This window comes from Nannospalax galili, unplaced genomic scaffold, assembly GCF_000622305.1.
Source record: "Nannospalax galili isolate Female #2095 unplaced genomic scaffold, S.galili_v1.0 scaffold568, whole genome shotgun sequence".
NCBI lineage: Eukaryota > Metazoa > Chordata > Mammalia > Rodentia > Spalacidae > Nannospalax > Nannospalax galili.
In genome coordinates, this window is record NW_008359441.1 from 2,580,033 (window position 1) to 2,605,538 (window position 25,506).

Consider the following 25,506-nt stretch of genomic DNA (forward strand, 5'->3'; position numbering starts at 1 on the left):
GTTTATTTAATCTTATGGTTCCGGGGGAATTACAGTCCTAATGGCAGGGAGGTATGGTGGCTGGAGGTGGCTGGAGCAGGAGCAGCAGAAGTGAAGCTCTCACATCATCACACAGGCACAGGAAACAAGAGAGTGACTGGAGATCTAGGAAGGCTTAAGAACTCTCTAAGCCCACCCCTAGTGACGTGCTTCCTCCAGGATAGCCACACCTTCTAAAACCTCCCAGAACAGCACCATCTTCTGGGGACAAAATGTCCAAACACTTGGAGCCTATGGGGGACATTTTCATTCAAACCACCACTCAGGTAGACTGGCTTCTCCATGGGTCAAGACTGCTATGTCTCTCTACAACGAACTGACTGATTGTGGATGCTCAATTGCATGTTTGGAGGGATTGAATACTGCTGTCATCTCAATGTTACCATTTTGGTTTTTTTTTTTCTGCCACCTCCATGTGGATGCTGGAATTGAACCCTTGTCATGTGCAAGAGCATAAGTCCTCTTAAACACTGAGCCATCTCTCTAGCCCCAACCTTGGGGAGTTTGAGACAAGATCACATTATACAGGTGTGGCTGACACTGAATTCGCTGCAGAGATCATGCTGTGTCGGGGATCCTGCCCTGACACAGGAGCCGGGAGAAAGGGAGATGAGCTGTCCGCCTGTTACCCGCAGCCTCCCCGGGAGACAATCAGATGCGACAGGGAGCCAGTCAAGCAGGAACTCGTTTATTGCAGGCATTACAGGGCTTATGAAGACAAAAACCACAAAGGAAAATCCCCTCCCCAACCAAGTGTCCAATCATACTAAAGGTGAACTTGAGCATGCATTCTCCTCTCCATAGCACAGCATAGCTTTCGCAAGGTGATCACGTGCTGCCAAGATGCACGGAAATGGCAGGAGCCAATCAGCGATTCTTCAAAACAAGTCTGGCCATGTTCCAGCCATTTCCTCTAGGTGCCAAACAAGTCTGATCACGCCCCAGCCATTTCCTCTAGGCGCCAAACAAGTCTGATCATGCCCCTGCCATTTCCTCTAGGTGCCATCCTGCCTCGCCCTTGGCCTCAGGCCCCCGCATCGATCCCCCTACTTTGTTTTAAAAGTGAGGTTCCTTAAGGATAGCCCCTGGGGATGGGGCGCACTGTCCCCATCCCCCTCCGCTGCTATGGCCTCCCTGTCTTAGGTTGCCTCTCCTCAGGTGCTGAAGTTGCCCCTCCTTGGGTAACCAGGATTGCCCTCATGGCCCTTGTCTTGGGTTCATCAGTCTGGGAGGGTCTTACCCGTCATTGGGACCAGCCATGCCCTTTTGCGGTTAATATACGGGGATCTATCCCATAAGGGGGCAAAGCAACCTGGGCCCTCAGGCTAGCTCAAGCATCCTTGCCTGGATTTGTCTTGAGGAGGGGCCCAAGGGGGACTGGGTGGCGAGGGCAAGTTGGACCAGGACTTTCTTCATCTGTCTTTGTCTTCTGATAACCGAGCAGACACACCTGAGGAGAACAAAAGCTAGCACAAGCATTAGAAATATGCTCCCATACCTTACTAAAAAAGGAGGAGTCCATCGATAGGACCGGGGCCTGGGTATAATTTAGAGCAGTAATCTAATTGGTCAGTAATATGGAAGGGGTGAGACAAAGTGACCTAAAGCGAGGGTCACAAGCTAGCAGAGCCATCTTTGGTAATTGCCAGCTCTTCACTTAAGAGAAGGGCAAGAGTATAGGTGGGGAAGGGACCAAGGCCCAGAAGTCCTCGGCTTTTATCTGACTGGGCTAGCAGGAGAAGGAGTACCATTATTGACAGATTTTGGTCAGCCATCTATTGATCAGATCTTGAATAATGATGGTAACGATAAAGATGATGATGACCAGGGCAGCAGCGATGAGCGCGGCAATGAAAGCCTTCCATCCAAAATACTCCATCCTGTAAGACATAGAAATACTCCTCAAAGGGCTGTTACCTTTGGGACAGGGTTATTCCTGCATCTTTAGATTCCTTGCAGGTACCCAGATGGGTTGGGGTTCATCTGTGGGAAAGATGCATCCAAACCCCCTGCCCATAGTAAGGAGTGGGTCAGGTCCTCGCCATTGTCCCATTACTGGATCCTTCCATCTGACCCATACTGCTGGTCTTTGCTCCTGATGCCCCCCAATGTTTTTGGAATCGAGATTCCAATTGACCTTTTTGAAAATTGAGGATATTGATGGTAAATAAGGCTGAACCTAGCTGTTGGTGGGGGCTTACTCCCCCTTTCTGTTTTTGTAATTGGGTCTTTAGGTCCTGATGGTTATGTTTTATGATAGCTTGGCCCTGGGGGTTATAGGGGATCCCTGTAGCATGGTGGATTCCCCATAAAGAGAAGAAGTCCTGTAAGCTTTTACTTACGAAGCATGGTCCATTGTCAGTTTTAATCCTTTGAGGTAATCCCAGTGTAGCGAAGCACTGGAGGAAGTGAGACTGATCATGTCTAGACTTTTCTCCTATATGGGCAGTAGCCCAACAGGCATGTGAGAACATGTCAGTAGACACAAATACATACTTAAGTTTTCCAAAAGGAGCATAATGTGTGACATCTGTCTGCCAAAGAGAGTTAGGCTTCAGCCCCCTAGGGTTTACCCCTGGTTGTTGGAGGGGTGGCACCTGTAGAAGGGTTGACAAGACTTACAGTTATGTACAATTTTTCTTAGGTCCTTGATAGGGACTTGAGGGAACCTCTTATGGAGTCCCCACCAATTTACATGGGTATGATTATGCAGTTGTTGAGCTTTCTCCAGGCCTGCTGATAAGATATGGGTAGAAACCATTTTGTTTGCCTCTGCATTGCCCTGGGAGAGGAACCCAGGCAGTCCTTGTTGGCCCCTAAGGTGCTGTAAGAAAATGGGGACCCTTCTTTCTGTTAACAGTGTTCGAACCTGGATCATTAGGGGGGGTAATAGGGTTGTCATCTAGCCGAATATGAGAATTTAATAATCCTGGGAGAAGGTTGACTGCATATAGGCTGTCAGAAAACAAGTTCATGGGGTCATCTGCTTTGGACAAGGCTAGGGCAATGGCCATGAGTTCTTTAAATTGAGCAGAGCCCTCACAAGTGTGAACATATGTTTTTGGTTCTGTTCCTACCCCTGGGTAAATTACTACAGCAGCTCCGAATATTCCTCCATCAGTAAACACATTATACACCTCCGAAAAGCCTGGGGGCCCCCTCAGTGGAGGGTGTAAAAGGAGGCTACCCATTTGTGAGGACCATAATGACAGTCCAACTTTCCCAGAAAGCCCTCCAAGGCTATGGCCATTTGGCCGTTGTTTATGCAAAGCCATTCAAAGTCCTTTAGCCTATAAGGGATAATAATCTTGTGGGGGTCAATGCCATAATGTCTCAGGGCTATATCCTGTCCTTTCTTAATTAGGTCAGCCAACTAGTCTGTGGGTGTATACACCCGTGGAGTGCCCCCTAGGGAGGTATGCACCCATTGGAGGGGCCTCCCCACTTGTGTGAGGACAGATGTCATCAGGGCCTCACTGAGGATCACCCATAGTTTGAGGTCTTTCCAGGCATATAGCGGGCCAGTTGGGCTTGGTCCAGGGCCTCCAGGACCCCCTGTAAAATGTCTAGGTGTTGCGGGTTCAGATGGATTAGCTCTGACGGCTGTTTGCCTACTAACAATTGGAACAGGGGCTCCAGTGTCTCAGTAGAGATGGGCATCCAGGACCATAGCCAATTAATCTCCCCCAATAGTTTTTGAAGTTCTGTCAGGGTCATATTAGGTTTAATAGCCAATTGTGGCTTTAAAGGACTCACCCTCTCCATGAACAGTCTAGTCCCCAGAATCTTAAAGGGAGCGACAGTCTGTATTTTGTTAGTGGATACTTGAAGCCCTCCCACCTGGAGGCATTTTTGAGTGGCCTATATAGTTCTTGTAATTGATGGGGAATTGGTGCCCCCAAAATTATATCATCCATGTAGGCATATACAGTAGCATGTGGCAAAGACTCTCTTGGGCTTAAGAGAGCCCTTACAAAGCTCTGACAGAAAGCTGGGCTATTGGCCATGACTTGGGGCAAGACTGTCCATTCTTACCTTTCATCAGGCATGCTAAAATTGATGGAAGGCACAGAGAAGGTGAAATTCTTGCAATCTTGGGGTTGTAGGGGGATAGAGAAAAAGCAGTCTTTGATACTATAACTACGAGAAATAGATCTGAGGGAATAGAGGGTATCCAGGGCAGTCCCCTCAAGGGGACTCCTTCCAGCGTCATTCTGGCATTGACCTACGGAGGTCCTGCAGCATCCTCCATTGGCCAGATGACTTTTTTATGACAAAAACAGGGGTGCTCCAAAGGCTCATGGAGGGGCAGATATGCCCCAGCATAAGTTGTTCCTGTATAATATGCCTCAAAGCCTGGAGCTTTGTCTCAGGCAAGGGCCACTGTCCACCCAAACTGGGCTCCCTGGGGACCATCGGATTGCAGGAACTTGAGGAACAGCAGCCTCTAGGATTGGGGATGGACCCTGGGAGACTTGGACTCCTCCCCCCTTGTAGTTTGAGAGGCGGTCAAGGGGGTGTCTAACCCTGTTCATTTCCTCATCATCGAGGAGCCCCTCGATAAACTCCCTATTGTCTGTGGTCACAAAAACATCCGCTCCTCCCCAGGAGGTCTCTCCCGAAGAGGTTGTAGGAAAGCCCCTCAGCCACCAAAGTTCTGATCTCTCCCTTAGTACCATCCTGGTCCTGCCAGCAAAGCCAGTTCTTAAGCTCCCATGACAGCATGGTGCCACTGACACCCATCACCTGTGGCCAAGGCTCAAGGGGCCACCTTCCAGGGACTTCTTCCTTCCTCAGGATGGTCCTACCTGCCCCGGTGTCAATAATGGCCCAGAACCTCTGCCCATCTATCAAGATGTTTATCTTAGGGTGGAGCCCCGGGATGATAGGGACCATCCAGTGGGTGGAGGGCCCTCCAGGGCCTGTGTGCCCTCCCCCTTTTGATGACGGGGCTGGGGGTTGCCCCAAACCTAGTTTAAAGGTTTGCCCTCCACATCATACCTGGACTGGCAGTCCTTTTTCCAGTGAAACCCCTTGCAGTAGCATGGGCACGGGGCCCTGAGCTTCTCCCCCTCCACCTTGAGAGGGGCTTTCCCTTGCCAGCAGTCTCTCTTTAAGTGCCCGGGCTGGCCGCACCCAAAACATCTCTGGTCCTCAGCCCTGGGGTGCCTATCCTGCAGCCCAAGCCCTGTGAGGGCTTCTCTAAAGGCTGTAGCTAGAGCCTCTGTCCGTGTCTTGAGGACTGCGGCCATAGCCTTGGTCGCCTTTGTTTTGGTCCCTATGTCCTTTGAGGCCATGATCTGGCTGCTCATGGAATGGTCCTTTAACCCCACGCAGGCAACCTTATGGTTGGCGTTCATACTGTCCCATACTAGCATTTTTATGAACTGTTCTCTGATCGGCTGAGGGGGAAACTTTCTTTTTAGACTCTTTTCAACCCTATCTACAAACTCATGTATCTACAAACTCATGTAATGGCTCCCTTGAGCTTTGATGGATTCCCCTATATGGGCGGCTCCATAGGGCCCATATCCAACTTATGCCAGGCCTTGAGTCCAAGGGCCCTGGCCTGTTCCATATTCGGTGGTGGAAGTGCTGCCTGCTGGGTGCCTGTGGCAAAGGCGTCCGTGGTCCCTGTCAGCATGCTGAAAGTGATAGGGACAGGGGGGTTGGCGGCATGGTTATTTTCCGCCTGGACCTGACATTCCTCTTGGTATAGTGCTGCCCATTTAATAAACGAGGGACTGGGGAGGACTGCCTTGGCTAGATCCATCCAGTCTTTGGCCATACAGGGTTGATATACCAAGCCCTGGAGAAAGGTGTCGAGCCAGGGGGACCTGGCGCTGTCCTCAGCCACTGCCTTCTTTAATTCTTTAAGATCTTTAACCTCCCAAGGGTACCAGGAAGCCGGGTGCTGGGGTCCAGGGTTGATGTTTACGGGGAAAGCCTGGACCAGTCCCATGGGAGCGGAGAGCTCCAATGGACTAGATCACGGGGCGGGGGGGGACAAGGGCCCTTTCCCTCATGCTCATCCCAACCACCCAGGGTCCCCCCTTTATCTTCCCCATTCTTGTCACCCCCCCTTTCCAGATCTCTCCATAGTATGCGCTTCTCTTTCAATCTTTGGGCTCTCTCCTCATCAAACACGACCCACTGATCTTCCCCTGCAGCCTTATCCATCCAGCAAAGGCCGGTATGCCAAAGGGTTGGATCGGGTTGAAAACATGACTTAAGGGTTGAGATCTTGGGGTAAAACCCCAAGGGTGGTTCCTCCCCTCTATTGATCTCTGCCTTGTGAGCCAGTTGTTCAAGCCAATCCCAGGTAGCCCACTGGGATAAATTGCCAGTGGGCAGCCAGGGAGTGAGACACAGGGCGGCCTCCCAGACCTTCTTTGACAAGGAATTGGACTGTTCTAACCCCCTGGATTTCAGCATATGTCTCAGTGCCAGGTCCTCACTTTTACTCGTTGCGTTACCCATCTCTTGGGGGTCTCACTTCCCTCGGTACTCACCCAATTAGCCCCAGCGATCAGCTCCCATAGCGGGTCCGAGTGGTCTTCGAGCCCCACGTTGGGTGCCAGATGTCGGGGATCCTGCCCTGACACAGGAGCCAGGGGAAAGGGAGATGAGCTGTCCACCCGTTACCCGCAGCCTCCCGGGAGACAATCAGACGCGACAATCAGACGCGACAGGGAGCCAGTCAAGCAGGAATTCGTTTATTACAGGCGTTACAGGGCTTATGAAGGCAAAAACCACAAAGGAAAATCCCCTCCCTAGCCAAGTGTCCGATTATGTTAAAGGTGAACTTGAGCATGCAGTCTCCTCTCCATAGCACAGCATTGTGTTCACAGGGTGATCACAGTGCTGCCAGGATGCACAGAAATGACAGGAGTCAATCAGCGATTCATCAAAACAAGTCTGGCCATGTTCTGGCCGTTTCCTCTAGGTGCCAAACAAGTCTGATCATGCCCGGCCATTTCCTCTAGGCGCCATCCTGCCTCACCCCTGGCCTCAGGCCCCCGCAATGCTGGACTCTTACTTATGGTAATCCTCCTTCCTTGGTTCCCATGTGCTAGGATTACAGGAGCAGGCCACCACTCTCTGCTTATATATGCTCCTTGTTAAAATATTTGAGTGTTAGTTGCAGATATTCAGCCCCTCGTGGTGGTGTAAGCCTGTAATCCCAGCACTTGGGAGACAGAGGCAAGTGGATATCTATGCTTTTAGGCCCACCTGGTCTACACAGTGATTTCCAGGCCAGCTGGGGCTACAGGGAGACCCTGTCTTAAAAAGATGAAAAAAAAATTGAGAGTTAATTGCAGATCTATGAGGCATTTTCTTGATTGCTGAGTGATATGGGAGGGTCCAGCATACTGTGGGTGGTAGCACCCCTGGGCAGGTGGTCCTGGGTTGTTTAAGCAACCAGGTTGAACACAGCCAGGGAGCAAACCAGTAAGTAGCATTCTTTCATGATCTCTGCTTCAGCTCTTGCCTCCAGGTTCCTGTCTTGAGTTCCTGCTTTCCTCAAAGATGGACTGTGATCAGAACACATAGGCCAAATAAATCTTTTTCTCCCAAGTTTGTTTTTTCACATAATATTTTATCACAGCAAAAGAAATCTACCTAGTACAGCTATTTTGCAATCTACTACAGGATCCACTTTTGCCAAGGGTCTGAGCAAAGACACTCATGGTGGTGGGTTCTGAGAAGATCTAAAATCTTTTTTTTTTTCAAGAAGAACTTATCATTATTGCAAACAAACAAACAAACAAAAAAAGAGTGAGGGAAAGAAAGAAAATGCTCAGACAGCACAACCTATAATGTTAAGAATTGAAAAGCGTCTTACATTGCCCTAATGGCTACATAATTAATTAATAGCAGCACATGGCTGTCTTGCCGCCTGTGCAACCGAAGGGTATATTTGCAGACCTGACTAGCAAATTTTGTGAAATACATAGTATGAAGGAAGAAAGCCTGGCGGGTCTTCACTGCAGACTTTGGACTCCCTTGTCCCAGACTGGCATCCCCTGCATGGCCTGCCGGGAAAGGTGACTTCTAACATGGGGTCCTCCTCAGCAGGGCTGGGAAATAACCTCTTCTTCTGATTGGGTAGGTATTTTCAGACCGCCATATTTTTCCAATACAGCCAACGAGTTGCACATAATCTACATGCATATTGGATGACCCCAGGAGTACCACTGGTGAGACCGTGTAGCATAGCACCTCTCCCAGGCTCGCCATAAGAGGGGATTCTGGGGCTGGAATGTGGTGCCCACAGCTCCATTCACAGTTCCGGGCTTGCCATTGCTGGTGGACATTTGGTTGGCGTTCGGTTTTTGAGGTGGGACATAGACGTGTTTCAGTTTACTCTATGCTTCTGCTGCCTTTAGGCATCTGCTGCATGTGTCTGTCAGTAGTCTTCCACATGTCATAGTCTCACTGATGCCGGTCAAGGACTTCCATGGGAGAAAGTCCTGATGTATGTCTTTAAAGTCCTTACCATATTTTTCCAGTGCTTCTTCAAATAAGCTCACTTTGGAGGCCGACCTTTCTTCCATTTCATCTCTGCATAAAGCAGGTCCTCCAAGAGGTACCAAGACACTCATTGCACTGCTCAAATCATGGCCGTGTCTGCACAATGTATCCACAGCGCGCGCGAAACAAGGTGATGTCTCGGGATGCTACTGTGGCTCTCATGTGCAAGCTGGGCCGTGTCAGAACTGCTGCAGTCCAGGGCTCCAGCAAATGTCCCAACAGCACCAGCTACAACTAAAAACTTGTCAGTCTGCCCATCCGTAAGTGGACTATTGGGACCCCAAACTTTAACTTCCAATTTTGATTGTTCCCTGTCATCTGAGTCTCCTTTAGAAGCATTCATGGAATGTCGGCTTGGTATCTGGGGTCCACTCTGATTTCCCCTTTGTCAGCTAATAATGTTTTCATGGAAGGGTCAGACACCAGGGAGGAGACGGCGTCCTCTTTATCAAGATAGACAGTACTGATTCTGTCTCATTGAGTGGGGCATTGTCCCCCGATATGTATTGCAGGCAGGGATTCCCTGTGTTTCAGTTGATGATTCTGTTTATCAGTCAAGTCAGCCTCAACTGTCGTTTCAGACTCTTCCTCAATTTCTTCTACACAAATAAAATTCAAAGCATTCCTTATTACAAAGCATGCTGCTTTTTTTTTTTTTTTTTTTGTCTTTTTTGAGACAGGGTCTCCTCGTAGCCCCAGCTGTCCTGGAACTCACTCTGTAGACCAGGCTGGCCTCGAACTCACAAAGATCCACCTGCTTCTGCCTCCCAAGTGCTGGGATTAAAGGCATGCACCACCACCCCCATCGCATGCTGCTTTTTTAACGTGCTTATCTGCAAGCATTATAAGTGTGTTGGAAATATCATGTGTGTAAAAGCACACTACTTTTGCTTCCATGTTTCCACTTGCAGTCTTGTTAAGCTCTCCTATTCTTCTGATTAGGTATGGGGTTGCTGGAGTAATTCTCAAAGTAGACATAACTTCCAACCAGGTACATGTTGGCTGCCATGTCTGCCCACCCGTCAGCCTGTGGAGCCCAAGACAAGACCCACCCTCCGCCTCCCCAAGATCTGACATCTTTCTGGGAGGATACCACTTAGGTTATCACTGGACACTTTTGTGAGGAGGAAGGTTGACTACCTTAGATGGGATGGAATGCTGATGTTGGCAAGGGAGGTCCTGGGAGATTTGGGGTTCAAAGTTCTATAAAGAAGTCATCTGGTGTCTATGTGTCTTCACACCTTTCCTTCCAGCTTCTGAGTTTAAGAGACTAGAGGATGGGGCTGGAGAGGAGCCTCCATGCTTAACAATGCTTGCAGAATAGAGTTTGGAGCCTAGCATCTGTGTGACAAGCCTGTGTAGGCCTGTAACCCCGGGGAAGCAGAGAAAGAAGGATAACGGACCTTGCTGGCTGCTAGCCTAGCCAAAAAGCAGAGTTCCAGGTTCAGCTAGAGATCCTGCCTCAAAGAAATGAGGCAAAGATAGAGAGGGACACCGACACTCTCCTCTGGCCCCCGAGAACATGCACAGGCCTGGCACCCTCGGGCAACCATATATATTCACCACACACTAATACACACATACTCATTCATACATGTACACGTGGGCACCCACACATAAAAAGACTAGTAGGCTGAGTAGTGAGTCTTGGCAAGTACCACAGCATTCCAGCCCTCACATTTACCTCCAGACTGTCCTCAACCACAGCTGTTCTTTGATGGGGACTCCTCAAAGCTGCTGTCCTGCCTGTATCAGCCTCTAGGTTCACATCCTTCCGCTTCTTCTCCTGGATTTCCCATTGGGGCCATCAGAAGTCGGAGTCCACACTGTGCTTTAAACAGTGTTATTGAGATACAATGCACATAGTACACAGCTCACTGTTTAGAGTACAGGATTCAATAGTTTTTGGTGTATTACAAACAGTGCAGACAGATACTGTGACCAAATATATAGAATGTAGTTTTGTGATGTTAATTTTTTTTTTAATTTGGTATTTTTAGACAAAGTCTGTCTGTCTGGAGCGTGCTATGTAGACGAGGCTAATTTCTAACTCACAGAGATCTATCTACCTTTGCCTCCCAAGTGTTGGGATTAAAGGTATGGGCCACCATGCCACGCATATGAAAATAAATATTTTAAAATTTGTTTTTAAATTATGTTTGTTATTGTGTAATTTGATTTCGTTGAGGCATGGTCTCTAGGTGAACCTGGAGCTGTGCTTTTTGGCTAGGCTAGCAGCCAGCAAGGTCAATTACCCTCCTATTTCTGTTTCCCCGGGGTTACAGGACCATGTCTGGCTTGTCACACAGATGCTAGGATCCAAACTCTATTCTGCAAGCATTCTTAAGCATGGAGGCTCCTCTTCGGCCTCATCCCCTAGTCTCTTAAACTCAGAAGCCGGGAGGAAAGGTGTGAAGACACAGAGACACCAGATGACTTCTTTGTAGAACTTTGAACCCCAAATGTCCCAGGACCTCCCTTGCCAACATAGGTATTCCTTCCCCTGTCTAAGGTAGTCAACCTGCCTCTTCACAAAAGCGTCCAGTGATAATCTGACTGGTGGCCTCCCAGAAAGTTGTCAGATCTTCTCAGAACCCACCCCCATGAGTCCCCCTGGCTCAGCCCCTTGGCAAAAGTGGATTCTGTAGTAGCCTGGAAAATAGATGTCCTATGTAGATTTCTGTTGCTGTGATAAAATATTATGTGAAGAAACCAACTTGGGAGAAAAGGGTTTCTTTGGCCTATACATTCTGATCAAAGCCCATCTTGGAGGAAAGCCGACTCCATCTTTGAGGAAAGCAGGACAGGAACAGAAAGGCAGGAGCTGAAGCAGAGATCATGAAAGAATACTCCTTACTGGCTTGCTTCCTGGCTGTGCTCAACCTGATTTCTTATACAACCTAGGATTACCTGCGCAGGGGTGATACCACCCACAGTATGATGGCCCCTCCCATATCAGTCAGCAAACAAGAAAATGCCTCACAGATCTGCAATTAATTCTAAATTTTTTTTTTTTTTGGTCTTTTTGAGATGTGGTCTCCCTGGAGCCCCAGCTGGCCTGAAACTCACTATGTAGACCAGGCTGGCCTAAAACTCATAGTGATCCACCTGCCTCTGCCTCCTGCCTCCTGAGTGTTGGATTAAAGGCCTGCACCATGAAGCCAGCATGATCTTTGCAGTGAATTCAGGGTCAGCCAGACATATAAAATGTGATCCTGTTTCAAACTTCCAAGGTAGGGGCTAGAGAGATGGCTCAGTGTTTAAGAGCATTTATGTTCTTGCAGATGACAAGTGTTCCGTTCTAGCATCCACATGGTGGTAGAGGAAAAAACAAAAACAGTGGTAACATTGAAATGACAGCAGTATTCAATCCCTCCAAAATATGGCATTGAGCATCCACAATTAGTCAGTTCATCACAGCGAGACACAGCAGTCTTGGACGCAGGGAAGAGCCAGTCTACCTGTAACCTGGAAAAGGGAGTGAAGCCAGGGTGCTCTGGCCTCTGATCTAAGTCCCTGTGGACAGACAAGAAGGGGTGGGAGTGTGGAGCTGACAGGACGGTGGAGTCAATGTCCAGGGTTGTCCTGGAGATCTGGGAGCTTGCAGTTGAGTCTGGGAGCAGGGTGTGCAGTAGGTGTGGTCTGGGGCAGGAAGGTGCTGTTGGGAGGTGGGGGCAGTGGGGAAGGAGTGGTTCACAGCAGAGAAGTGTGTCTGGAGAATGTGGCACAGGCAGAAGCCTCCACTGTCATGGCTCCAGTGTTGACTGACCGTTCCAGGCTGTGAACTACAGAGTCTGGCCAAAGACTACTGTCCAGAAAGCTCCATGGGTCAAGCTGGTTCCACCAGGAATAGTCTCAATTCTGTTCCTGGATGGAGAGCTGACATGGAAGGAAATATACAGGGGGTCCCTGAGGTATCTACAGCCTAGAGAGGGAATGGTAATCTGAGCCTTGGTGGGTGACATGGGTAAATCCAGTCTCATGTCCCCTGGGCCACAGAGACACAGGGAGTCAGAGTTTCAATTAGATGATTTTATTGGAAATGTTTGGAGCAGAGGGATGGAGACATGGACTCAGTTGGCCGCGAGGGTCGCCTGAACTCAGGGTGTGAGGGCTGTGACTCGGGCGTACATGGCAGGAGCGGTGGTGGAGCAGACATTACTGCCCCAGGACATGATGCCGGCCAGGGTCCAGAGGCTCCATTCTTCTGGCAGACCAGGGGGCCACCAGAGTCACCTTGCAGGGAAAGACAGTGGACTGATCTTCAAGCCTGATAAGGGTACCAGGACCTGGGGGTGAGGTGTGGTCCAGAGAAGAGTCCAGAGCAATTCATCAGGTTTCACTGAGGTCCCAGGTCTGCAGTGTAGTCCTGTAGGAACCCTGTCATTTGCTTTGATCAACAGGCACATCTAGTTCAAAGGGCTCACCAGGTGTCACCTTGGTGGTTACTACAGCACAGGCCAGGGCAGACCCTCCTCCCCCAGTGTGTCTGTTAGCATCAGCCCACCCTTTTGGGCACCAGAGAGAAGTGAGGTTTAGTAGAGGGCACAGGGCAGCAGGAGCCTGGGTGTCAGTGGGGCTGTGTTCCCACTCCTAGCCTGACTAGGGTTGACCATATCATCCAGTGGGTGGGAGAGGAGGCTGTACCATGCAGGAGGAGACACCACTGGCGCCTGCGCAGATCATTACATCGGTGATCTTGCTGCCCCAATATGCCTTGCAGTCAGCACTGGACACAATGGGCAGGGCCGCCTGCTGCAGCTTAGCGGGAGTCGTCAGGGCTGCAGGGACAGAGGGCATGGAGTCAGGGTTCCTAGGCCCACCAGCACCCTGGAAACCACTGTGGGTCTGTACAAGCATCTGTGGGAACAGCTGTTGTGAGGTTCCTACCCATGGCAGACAGGGGCTGGGCCTCAAGCAGGAATTGCCCTGCCCAATCCCAGGAGCCTGGCCCTGTGGCCATGGCTAGTGGGTAGGTGCGATTTCAAGGAAGCATGACTGCAGCCCTGCTGGGGTCCCAGAGACTCATAACAGCACCTTCCAACCAGGGAGGTACGTGTCAGGGTTGTGGGTGGTGCAGAGTACGTGTACTTCCTGTTGGGCTTAGGGCTTCCTTCAGATTAATCATCATTATCAATCCTTTCCTTTTGTGTTGGGTGAATAAACAGTGTTAATTTGTTCATTTTGTTTTACGTGTATGATGTCTGCCCGCATGTATGCAAGTGCACAATGTACATGCACTGCCTCTGGAGGCCAGAATAGGGCCTTGGATCTGGAGGAGGTGGGAACCAAACCTAGGTCCTTGGGGAGAGTAGCTAGTGATCTTAACCACTGAGCCACCTCTCTAGCCCCTTAAGATGTAAATTCTTAATTGATACCTGACAATTGTAAGTTTTACAGTTGTTTTTTGTTCGTTGGTTGGTTTTTATTTTTTTCTGCCCCAGGCCCAGCACTGCTGCCCAGGCCACATCACTCACCATTGTACTTGGTCTTGCCCCAGCCAGTGGTGGCACACAGGGTCCCAGCGGGGAAGTCGTCGTCAGCGCTGGGCAGGCACACAGCAGACACAGTGTCAGAGAAGACAGCAGGTGTGGCCAGCTTCAGGAGGGTGATGTCATTGCGGACAGTGACTTCATTGTACTTAGGGTTGGTGAAGACCTGCAGGTAAGGAGCAGATCCCCAGCTGAGCCCCTGGGAGAAGCCAGGGTCTTGGGGGGTTCCAGGGCACAAGGTGTTTTCCTGATGACTCAATCAGAACAGGAGCACAGAAAGAGAAGTGTGAGGCAGACCCAGTCCTGTACTCCTGTCCTTCAAGTGGCCATGGGCTTCCTTTTCCTTCTTTTGATGGCTCCCCAGCCCCTGGCTGAGCCCCGACCTAATCAGTAGCCTTGTACCTTTGCAATCTTCAGGACCTGGAGTTCTCCTTGTTAGAGCACTGGTCAAACTCCCCAGCCACAACCACATCAGATGTCCTACACAGTGAGACACATGTTGTGAGAAGGAAGAATGGACCGGCTCCCCACCCCCATCTCAAATGGAGCCCCAGGGCAGCCCAGGACTTATGTGACCTCACAGTGGGCTGCAGTGACCACCCAGTTGTCACTGATGAGGGAGCCCCCACAGAAGTGGAAGCCAGTGTTATCCTGGGGAAGAAGAGGGGATGGTAAGCAACTCCCCCAGCAGAGTACCCTGACCGGGAAAACACCCCAGGAGTCCCGCTCATGTTCCCAAAATACTCCTCTCACCTGCAGGGCCAGGAGCCAGGGACAGCATCCTCCCCATTGATGATCCTGGACAGACCAGCAACCACGGGGTGGATGGCAGGGACGCCACAGCCTGGGCTTGGGGGAGGAGGGAGTTTGTTGAAGAAGGCTATGGCCAGAGCCAAGACAGTCCTGACCTGCCATGTTGTAGAACTCCCAGGCTGGCTCAGTACCCCACCTAGACCATGCCACCTCCTCTGGAAACATCTGGCTCTTCTCCAACCTCTAGCCTCATGGTCCCACATTGCGGCCTCCTGACCCTGTCATCCTCAGAGATGTAGAAAGGAATGGCTGCCCCCATTCTGGCCTGTCCAATGAGAAGAAGCTGAACATGGCCTGGGCCTCAACTACCTAGCTCCACCTCTAGGCTGCCCATTTCTGAATTGTTTCTCTTATTAAATTTTGGTTTCTTAATTCTTTAAGAAATTGGAACTTTCTGCCAGGCATAGGGGTGTACACCTTTATCTCAGCCCTGGGCAAGTAGAGACAGATGGATCTCTGTGAATTTGAATCCAGCCTAGTCTACACAGTTCCAGGCCAGCGAGGACTGCACAGAGAAGCCCTGCCTAAAAGAAAGAAAGAAAGTGCAACTTTGCTTCCACCATGAAAGAGCACATCTTGGAAGTGCTGGGCTGGCAGGAGGAGCAGCCATTCTGGGCATTCCCAGGAAATATTTGCTACAACTCACAGACCTTCATAGGGGCTTCACAGTTGGTCCATACATTGGACCCCTGTGACCTGCCTGCCCACTCTGCAGTCCTTCTGGCCTGACCCAGGGCCAGCACCTGCCTCTCCGGTCAACAGGGATGAGAAGAAAAACAAGGCCTTCACTGATGATTGATAACCTCCCCCGTCAGAATAATATTGTTTATGGTCTTTTTGAGACAGGGTGTTCCTGTAGTCCAAACTGGCAAAGAACTGACTATGTAGACTAGGCTGGCCCAGATCTCATAGAGATTTACATGCCTCTGCCTCTCAAATGCTAGGATTGAAGGCGTGTACCACACCTGGCTCATTCCATATGGTTTTTGTTAGGTATTTTCTTCTCTTTGTAAGTGGAATTCAAAATGCTAAGCTGTGTGGGGTGGCATACCCTTCTTATCTAAGCAATCAGAAAGCCGAGGCAGGTGAACTCCTCCAAGTTCAGGCTAACCTGGGAAACAGAGTGAAACACAGTCTCAAAAAAACCAGAAAAACAAAAAGCATGAAGAAAAAGGAAACAAATCTAGTAAGTTCCTGAATGACAACTGAAAACCCTGGGGGATGCTGGGAAGGTCTGCAGCTGACCCTGGCTGAGCCAGAACATCCCCACCTAGCAACACCTGGATCCACAGACCCCAGCTGGGTCCACACTGGGAGGCGGCCAGGAGGGCTCAGAAAGCCCTCAAAGGACCCCTGTCCTTTCTGGGGCTTCAGGTTGACAGTCTGGGGGATGAGACCAAGTAGGTGGAGACGGGCTCAGCTCTCTTTCAGGACAGAACCCTCCCCATTTCTCTTTGGGGCCTGATGGCCACTTGAGGCCCCCACACTCACCAAAGGTGGCCCCCAGAAGGCCAAAGCAGGACAGAAGCCAAAGGAATGCCATAGTGGTGGTCAGGGATGCGGGACTTACCTGCTCTGGGTCTCTTTTATGTTCCCAGGGTCTGGAAGCCCTGCCCAGTCCCTATGACCCTATCCAATCAGGGAGGTCCTAGAACCACCTTCCCTGTTATCCAGGGACCTTGGGAAGAAATGGGGCCCAATCCCCTATCACAGTCTTCCTGGCTGGAACAAGAACCCTTGGGAAAAGAACAGCTTCCCTGATGCAATAGCATCCATCTTTGCAATGCCCAACCTCCCCAAGGCACTGTGTATGTCCCCCACTGGGCCAGGAACTAAGGCCTGGAAGAGCCCTCTTCATGCAGGATTCCTTAGTGGTGGAGGAAGGGACTCTGCTGACCCTGTGTCACAGTGGGGCTTCCCAGCTCCTAATTAAAGACTTTCCCACCATAGAGCTCAAGAAGCTGCTGACCAGGAGGCCTCAGACTGGGTGGTGGCTCCTGAGCTCCAAGGAGGCTGCAGGTTCTCAGCAGTTTCTCTCATCTCGAAGCAAAGAGTTGTTGGACAGTCAGGACTATCTAGGGATCACCTCGTCCCCACTCCCAATAAACAGTCTGAGTATGGAGAGGAGAAGCAGGGATGGTCCTGAGGAACAGGACAGCCACCAGTGAGTGTGTTGTGATCAGGGGGATTCCCTCCTGTGAAAATTCCCAACCTATGCAAGTAGTCTTGAGCTGAAGATGTGGCTCAGTTGATGGAGTGCCAGCCTAACATGCCAGACTCTAAAGCCTGGGTTCCATTCCTACCACCTCATAAAGTGGTCATGGTCGGGGGCAGCACCTGTAATCCAAGCACTCAGGAGGCAGAAGCAGGAGAAACAAGATCAAGATGATGTTTAGTTACATTGCAAGTTGTAGGTCACCCCGGGACACATGAGATCCTGACCGCAAAGAAACCCAAAAAACCAAAACCAAAACAAAACAAAAAAAACCTTTTTACAAAGTTTGTTTCTTTTTAAAAATTATTACATTTGTTTATGCTTCACGTAGGTGTTCATACAATGCCTCTTCCCAGGTTCACACACCTGCATGTGTGTGGGTCAGTGGACAACTTTCAGGAATCAGTTCTGATTCCTGGGTCCTGGATATTGAATTGAGGTCCTCAGGTGTTTAGTGGCAAGCACCCTTACCTGCTGAGCCAGCTTGCCATCCAAAAGATTCAGTTTCTTATAAAATGAAACTCTGTATCTACAGCCCAAAAGTACAGAGAACAGACTCTTGTCACTGTCACAGATTATGAAACAAGTGTGCAGGATGCTCTGGCAGGAAGTAAGAGCCAAGTAAACCCTTGCCAGTCTGCAAGCACATCCCTTCACTCTGGCTCTTTCCAGAGGTACCATGGGTGGCTGCCTCTCCCCTAGGGAGGCCACAGTCCCTTCAGAAGGGACTTTCTCCACAGCCTACATTCCTGTAAACACTATTGCTCTTGGGCCTTCACCATTACATTCCCTGATGTGCCCTAAAAAGCATCTGCTCACTTCCCTGAGTTCTGCCCACTGCTGTAAAATGACCTTGTGAAACTTTCCTCCAGGCTGCATCCTCCATCCTTCCAGGACTCTCCATATTCAGGCTTTCAGGCACGCTGGCTCATACCTGTTATCCCAGTACTCAGGATGTAAATGTATCACATTTTTGTTAACCAGTCATCAGTTGAAGGGCACTTAGGTTGCTTCCATCTCTTAGCTATTGTGAAAAGAGCAGCAACAAACATGGTTGTACAAGTGTCTCTACAATAAGATGAGTCCTTTGGGTACTTGCCAAGGAGTGGTATAACCAGGTCATATGGTAGGTTCATTTTTAGTTTTTAAAGAGTTCTCCCTGGAGGACCATGATGCTTTTCAGGGTCTCTCAGAATCAGTGTCAACTCAGAACCAGTATCCAATAGACCTCAGAAAGTCTGACTGTTTCCTTTTCCCCAATGTACAGTTACTCTAGTAAAAGGCCGCAGGTCCCTCTGGGGAAGGATGGGAGAAAGACAGTATAACTCTTTGGTATTGTGACAAGGTCCTTACTCAAGGGCACCTGGTCTTCCCTTCATTCAAGGGGTTCTGGGTCTGTAAACTGTCTCAAGCATGGGAAATTGGTTGACTGAACGGGATTTTCTATTGCCATAATCCAATGTTGACTTCCTGTCATTTGTCCTAGAGCTTTTCTGCTTATACAGATCAAGTAAAAACTTAGTAGGCTTCTTATGTATTTGGTCCCTGGGAACACCATGATTGATTAGACAGTACCACAGGTCCATTTGGGTCATGCCATTATAGGTATTGTTTTGCCTTTGCCACCCATTAGATAAGTACGCTCACCTTGTCTTTGGTAATTCAGTACTGCCACCTGAGCCCTACTCTGAGGTCCTGTTACACCTATTATATTTACATTTAATTTATGCAATTGAGCAGCAGCATCTCCAACTGTAAGATTCGGCATAAGAAGCCTATTAAAGAGCAAAAACAAAGCTCTTCAAACGTTCTGGTGTCTCTCTCAGTACTTTCTGTCTTATAAAATAAGTAAAAGGCATGTCCTCTGGGCCCTCCCATTGTGGAGGATTTGGTTTTGCACTGTGAATCCACTTGAGCATGCCAATTTGCCTGAGCCTTACAATCCCTTCATCAACACTAAGCCAAGGGATATCAGGCAGTTCCAGATCTCTGCCAGTAGGCCATCTTTTGATAAATGCCTCAGCCAACCAATCAAATAAACTTTTAACACTGTTTTTAACTGCGTGAGCTTCCACATTAAACCTAGATTCTCTAGTCAGAGGGCCCATGTCAATAATCTCAGCCTGATCCAATTTTATGTTCCTTCTACCATTATACCATACCCTTAAAATCCATTACCACACATATTCATTAGACTTCTGCTTGAATGAATTAGAAAATTCCACTAAATTCTTTGGTGGTGTAGGGCACCTCCTCATGGACCACACTATCTCTCCTCTAGGGGTCTGCTTAGCCTTGACTCTGTTTATAGGTCTAGAGACAACAATAGCTGGGCCCTGAGGGACATCAGCTTTATCTTACTGTAAGGGATTTGTTCCCTCTGGCAAGGGTGGGGAGGGTGGGTCTGCAGGGTGTGGGAATATAATCTTAATCTCTGCTGAGGGCAGGGAGATTAATTCAACAGGCCAAGTAAATTCCTCAGAGTCTGAGGGTTCAAAGTCCTGGGCCTCATCAGGGTTCTCCCAGACATCTCCATCCCACGTGTCAGAATTCCAATCTTTCCCTTCCAGTGCCTTCACCTTTACTGCTGACACTCCTGGAGACTGGGAATTAAATTTGTGTTGTAGGTCAGCCAAACGTATAAGGGCTCCAGCTTGATTTTCTTCAGCTTTAGCTCTCTGGTTGCTGGAGAGAAGATTCTCTTCCAGGGCACACTTGGAAACTTTAGACCGTTGATGCGAATCTGGAGCTGGTGAATTTTATCATTGAGCTCATTCCTTTCCTCTATCACTTTATCCAGAGATGCTAGAAGTAACCAGCCAACGTCATCATTTTTCTTATTGTTCCACAACCTGTCAAATAGACAAGTTGTATAGAGTCTCTAAGTTCCTTGCCCCTCACAAGGGGTGAGTTAGAAGACTCAAATGTGTTTATCTTCATAATTGCTTCATATAGCCTACACCAGGGATTTTCAGTGCTCTCCATGCTACCTGCAGACTCTGAGTTGGAGAGCCTGCTCCAGGTAACAGCAAGCTCATTAAGGAAATTCATCCTTTCAATTCTGTTTCTCCAGAACCATTCGTGGTACCACAATCTGCATTAGTCAGGGTTCTCTGAAGAAACAGAACCAGTAGAATGAATATACAAATATATATATAGGGATTCATTGGGTTGGCTTACAGGATAGAATCTGAGTAGTCCAACAATGGCTGCACCACACTGGAGAGGCTGAGACTCTGGGAGTTGCTGAGTCTACGAGGCTGGATGTCTCAGTAGTCCTAATCTGGCGCTGAAGGTCTGACAAATCCCGAGAGATCTGCTAGTCTTCAGTCTACAGAAGCAAGACGAACTCACCAGTGAGAGAAAAGGCAAGCGGCAAAAAGCGAGTGCTCCCTTCTGCCATGGCCTATTATACAGGCTGCCATCAGAAGGCAACACCCACATTTAGGGTGTGTCTTCCAGCTTCCGATGATCCAATCAAGAAGGTCTCTCTCTTTTCAGTTAATCCCAGACACAGTCAAGTTGACACCTAGGATTATCTATTACAGTCACAAATGACCAATGTATAGAGAATAAGAGTCTACAGAGTGTGGGTCTTTGGAGTGGACTCATATTAAAATCCATCCACCCAGAGCTCAGGGATCATTGCAGAAGAGAGGGTGGAAAGATTGTAAGAGCCAGAGAGGAGGTATATGACCATATGGAAATAGTCTTACAGGCTCCTGGGACCCTTCTCATACAAACCTACAGCAATGGTGTCAGCAGTCACAGACTCATGCAAACTGAAGCAGACAAAAGCCCATCCCCCCAAACTGTGGAAAAAAACAGCAGGCTCCAATCTTAGTCAAAGAATTATTGACAGCTGACTACTGCTGGTGAGGAAAAGCTGATCTTCTTAAAGGGAGGAACTCTAAATGTGCTGAGTAGATCCCATTGGATGAACTTTCACTGAGGGACATCTGGGGACACTAACTTTACATGATAGACCTTAACACAAAGGACAGAAGGCATGAACCCCAGTGGGGAGGCCTTGGGAGGGTGCCAAAGGGGAAGTGTAGCAGGAGGCCTCCAAAGATGGTGTGGACCCAGAGCCCCGGGATTCAGTGAGAATTCACTTCACTTCTTGGTCCACAAATAGCCCGCCAAAAGGAGCCCACACCTCCGTACCCTGCCCGCAAGCCCAGTGACTGCTGACAGACTGCGTGGCACGGACCAATCAGAAAACGATACGCTGACTAAAGGGACTTGGGGGTGGAGAAAAGGGAAATATAAGTCTGAGGCCCAGGCTGTGTTCAGCTCCTTCTCATGGGACAGGCCTGGATCAGGGCAGCTGTGCCTCTCTGCCTTCCTGGAAGATTGACTAGGCTCAGCAGGCTGCAAGTGGGGGACCCTGAGCCTAGAGGTTGGAGGAGAGCCAGATGTTTCCAGAGGAGGTGGCATGGTGTAGGTGGGGTACTGAGCCAGCCCGGGAATTCTAACATGTCAGGTCAGGCCTGTCCTGGCTCTGGCCATAGCCCTCTCCGACCAACTCCCTCCTCCCCCTATGCCCAGGCTGTGGCGTCCCCGCCATCCACCCCGTGCTGGCTGGTCTGTCCAGGATTGTCAATGGGGAGGATGCTGTCCCTGGCTCCTGGCCCTGGCAGGTGTCCCTGCAGGTGAGAGGGGGATTCTGGGAACCTGAGGGGGGGTCTCATGTTGTGCAGGCTGGGAATGCTATGCTAGGGGAGTTGCTGACCGTCCCCTCTTCTTCCCCAGGATAACTCTGGCTTCTACTTCTATGGGGGCTCCCTCATCATTGAGGACTGGGTGATCACTGCTGCCCACTGGGTGTGGGGGGGCTCCATTTGACGTGGGGGAGGGGAGTTGGTCCATTCTTCATCTTCACACCATGTGTCTCAATGCCCAGAACATCTGATGTGGTGGTGGCTGGGGAGTTTGACCAAGCACTCTGACAAGAAGAACATCCAGGTCCTGAAGCTCACAAAGGTACAAGGCTGCTGATTGGGTCGGGGCTCAGTCAGGGGCTGGGGAGCCATCAGGGAAAGGAGGAAGGCTCTGGCTGCTTGAAGGACAGGAGGACAGGACTGGGGCTGCTTCAGATTTCTCTTTCTGGACTCCTGTTCTGATTAGGCCACCAGGAAAGGAGCTTGTGACCTGAAAGCCCACAGATCTTGGCTCCCCCTAGGGGTTCAACTGGGGATCTATTCCTTACCTGCAGGTCTTCAAGAACCCTAAGTACAGTGCAGTCACTATTCGTTTGCAATGACCATCACCCTGCTGAAGCTGGCCAAGCCTGCTGTCTTCTCTGACACTGTGTCTGCTGTGTGCCTGCCCAGCGCTGACAGCGACTTCCCTGCTGGGACCCTGTGTGCCACCACTGGCTGGAGCAAGACCAAGTACAATGGTGAGTAATGTGGCCTGGGCAGCAGTGCTGGGCCTGGGGCAGGCTGCCTGGACAGCAGGCATTTCCAGGTGTGACTAAACCACAGGGTGGATTTTTTGGTCTAAATTTCAATGTTCAAAAATTTGTTTCTTGATTTAAATTTCATTAACTAAAAAAAAAAATCTTTGAGGTAGGGCTGGATATAGAGGTACATGCCTGTAATACCAGCACTTAGGGGGAAGAGGCACATGGATATCTGTGAGTTTGAGGCCAGCTTGTTCTACATAGAGATTTCGAGGTCAACCAGGGCTACATTGTGAGACCCTGTCTGAAAAAACAAAACAACAAAGAAACCTAAGACTATAAAACTTACAATTGTAAGGTATCAATTAAAAACTAACATTTTAAGGCTCTAGAGAGATAGCTCAGTAGTTAAGATCACTAGCTCGTCTTGCCAAGGAACTGGGTTTGGTTCCCAGCTCCTGTTGCTGGCTTACAACTGTCTGTCATTCCACCTTCTCCAGATCCAGTGGCCTATTCTGGCCTCCTTGGGTCAATGCATGTACATGGTGCACTTACATACATTTAGGGAAACACTCATACACATAAAGTTCAATGAACAATTTTTTAAATTGACATTTTAAATTCACCCAGCACAAACAGAAAGGATTGGTAATGATGATAGAGCCTGAAGGAAGCCCTCAACTCAGGAAGAAGTACACATACACACCCCTCACACACATCCCCACCTCATCCACCTAATTGAAGGTGCCATCATGAGTCTCTGGGACCCCAGCAGGGCTGCAGTCATGCTTCCTTGAAATCTCACCCACCCACTACCCATGGCCACAGTGCCAGGCTCCTGGGTCTGGGCAGGGCAACACCTGTTTGAGGCCCAGCCCCTGTCTGCCATGGAACCTGACAACAGCTGTTCCCACAGATGCTTGAACAGACCCACAGTGGTTTCCAGGGTGCTAGTGGGCCTAGGGACCCTGACTCTATGCCCTCTGTCCCTGCAGCCCTGACGACTCCTGCTAAGCTGCAGCAGGTGGCCCTGCCCATTGTGTCCAGTGCTGACTGCAAGACCTACTGGGGCAGCAAGATCTTGGATCTGTGCAGGTACCAGTGGTGTATCCTCCTGCTGGTACAGCCTCCTGTCCCACCACTGGATGATCTGGTCAACCCTAGTCAGGCTAGGAGTGGGAACACAGCCCCACTGACACCTGGGCTCCTGTTGCCCTGTGCCCGCTACTGAACCTCAGTCCTCTCTGGTACCCAAAAGGGTGGGCTGATGCTAAGAGACACTGGGGGAGGAGCGTCTGCACTGGCCTGTGCTGTGGGGGCCACCTGTGAGCCCTTTGAGCCAGATGTGCCTGCTACTTACAGAGCAGCTGACTGGGTCCTTGAGGGACACATGGCAGAGCTGGGACCTCAGTGAACCCTGATGAATTGCCCTGCTTTCCTCCCTGGACCCCACCTTGCTCCCAGGTTCTGGTACCCTTGTCAGGCTTGTCTTTCCCTGCAGGGTGCCTCTGGTGGTCCCCTGGTCTGCCAGAAGAATGGAGCCTGGACCCTGGCCAGCATCGTGTCCTGGGGCAGTAATGTCTGCTCCACCTCCACTCCTGCCATGTACACCCAAGTCACAGGCCACATACCCTGGGTTCAGGAGGTCCTGGCCACCAACTGAGTCCATGTCTCCTCCCCTCTGCTCCAAATAGCCCCAATAAAATTATCTAATTAGAAACACTGACTCCCTGTGTCTCTGTGGCCCAAGGGACATGACACTGGTTTTGCCCATGTTACCTACCAAGGCTCAGATTACTGTTCACTCACTAGGCTGTAGATACCTCAGGGCCCTTCTCTTTATCCTTCCATTTCAGCTCTCCACCCTGGGTCAGAATTGAGACTATTCCTGCTGGAACCAGCTTGACCCATGGAGCTGTCTTGGCAGTTGTCTTTGGCCAGACTCTGTAATTCACAGCTCTGAAAGGTCAGTCAACACTGGAGCCATATCAGCCTTCTAGTGGAGGCTTCTGCTTCTGCCACATTCTCCAGACACACTTCCCTGCGGTGAACCACTCCTTCCCCACTGCCCTAGAATGCACCTCCCAACAGCACCTTCCTGCCCCAGACCACACCCACTGCACACCCTGCTCCCAGACTCAACTGCAAGCTCCCAGATCTCCAGCCCAACCCTGGACACTGGCTCCACCGTCCTGTCAGCTCCACACTCCCACCCCTCCTTCCGAAGTATTTTCTGTCCTTGGGGAGTTGGATCAGAGGCCAGAGCACCCTGGTTTCAGTCCCTTTGCCAGGTTACAGGCAGACTGGCTTCTCCCTAGGTCAAGACTGCTGTGATGAGTTGATTCATTGACAATGTTCAGTGCCAGTTGGTGGGACTGCAAACTGTTAAGTTCTGAATTTTACCATTTCTTTCTCATTTATTCAATAGAGATACTCCGCTATCCTCCATTAACTGTCCAGTGTTACTGTTCACATAGAACACCAGAGTAAATATTTATCCTTTTACCAATAGTAAACATTTTCTCCTTTATCAAATGAAAATTTTATTGCATTTATTTAGTGTGTGTTTGTGTGTATGTGAACAGAGGACAACTTGCTAGATTTGTTTCTTCTGCCAGCACATGGGTCAGGTGAATCTAACTCAGGTTGTCAGGCTTGGCAGCTGATGCCTTTACCCACTGAGCCATCTTCCTCATCCCTACTTTGCCAATTAAGAAAGTTTTATTACATTTATTTTCTTAGACAAAATTATCATTGGGAGCTTATTATGTCCCCAAAAATGCATGTCATGAAATTCAATAGCTAACAATATTTCCAAGTAACAGAGAGCCAAATTTCCTCCAGAAAAGGGTGTTTTCTTTAACTAGGTACAAAATTATGTAGTTAACTTGGGTTTAAAGAACATACCATAGCCAGACATGTTTGCTCATGACTGTACTTGGCAAGTTGAAGCAAAAGGATTCCTTTGAATTTGAGGCAGTCCATGGGTACACAGTAACACCCTT

The 25,506-nt window shown here is 49.6% G+C and overlaps 3 pseudogenes; 1 reads left to right on the forward strand and 2 right to left on the reverse strand.

Annotated features, from left to right (window-relative positions):
• Window positions 1-7,862: 7,862 nt before the first annotated feature.
• On the reverse strand, window positions 7,863-9,583 carry LOC103725667 (annotated as a pseudogene).
• A 3,064-nt stretch (window positions 9,584-12,647) lies between these two features.
• Window positions 12,648-16,422, reverse strand: LOC103725668 (annotated as a pseudogene).
• A 5,151-nt stretch (window positions 16,423-21,573) lies between these two features.
• LOC103725690 lies at window positions 21,574-24,164 on the forward strand (annotated as a pseudogene).
• Window positions 24,165-25,506: the final 1,342 nt, after the last annotated feature.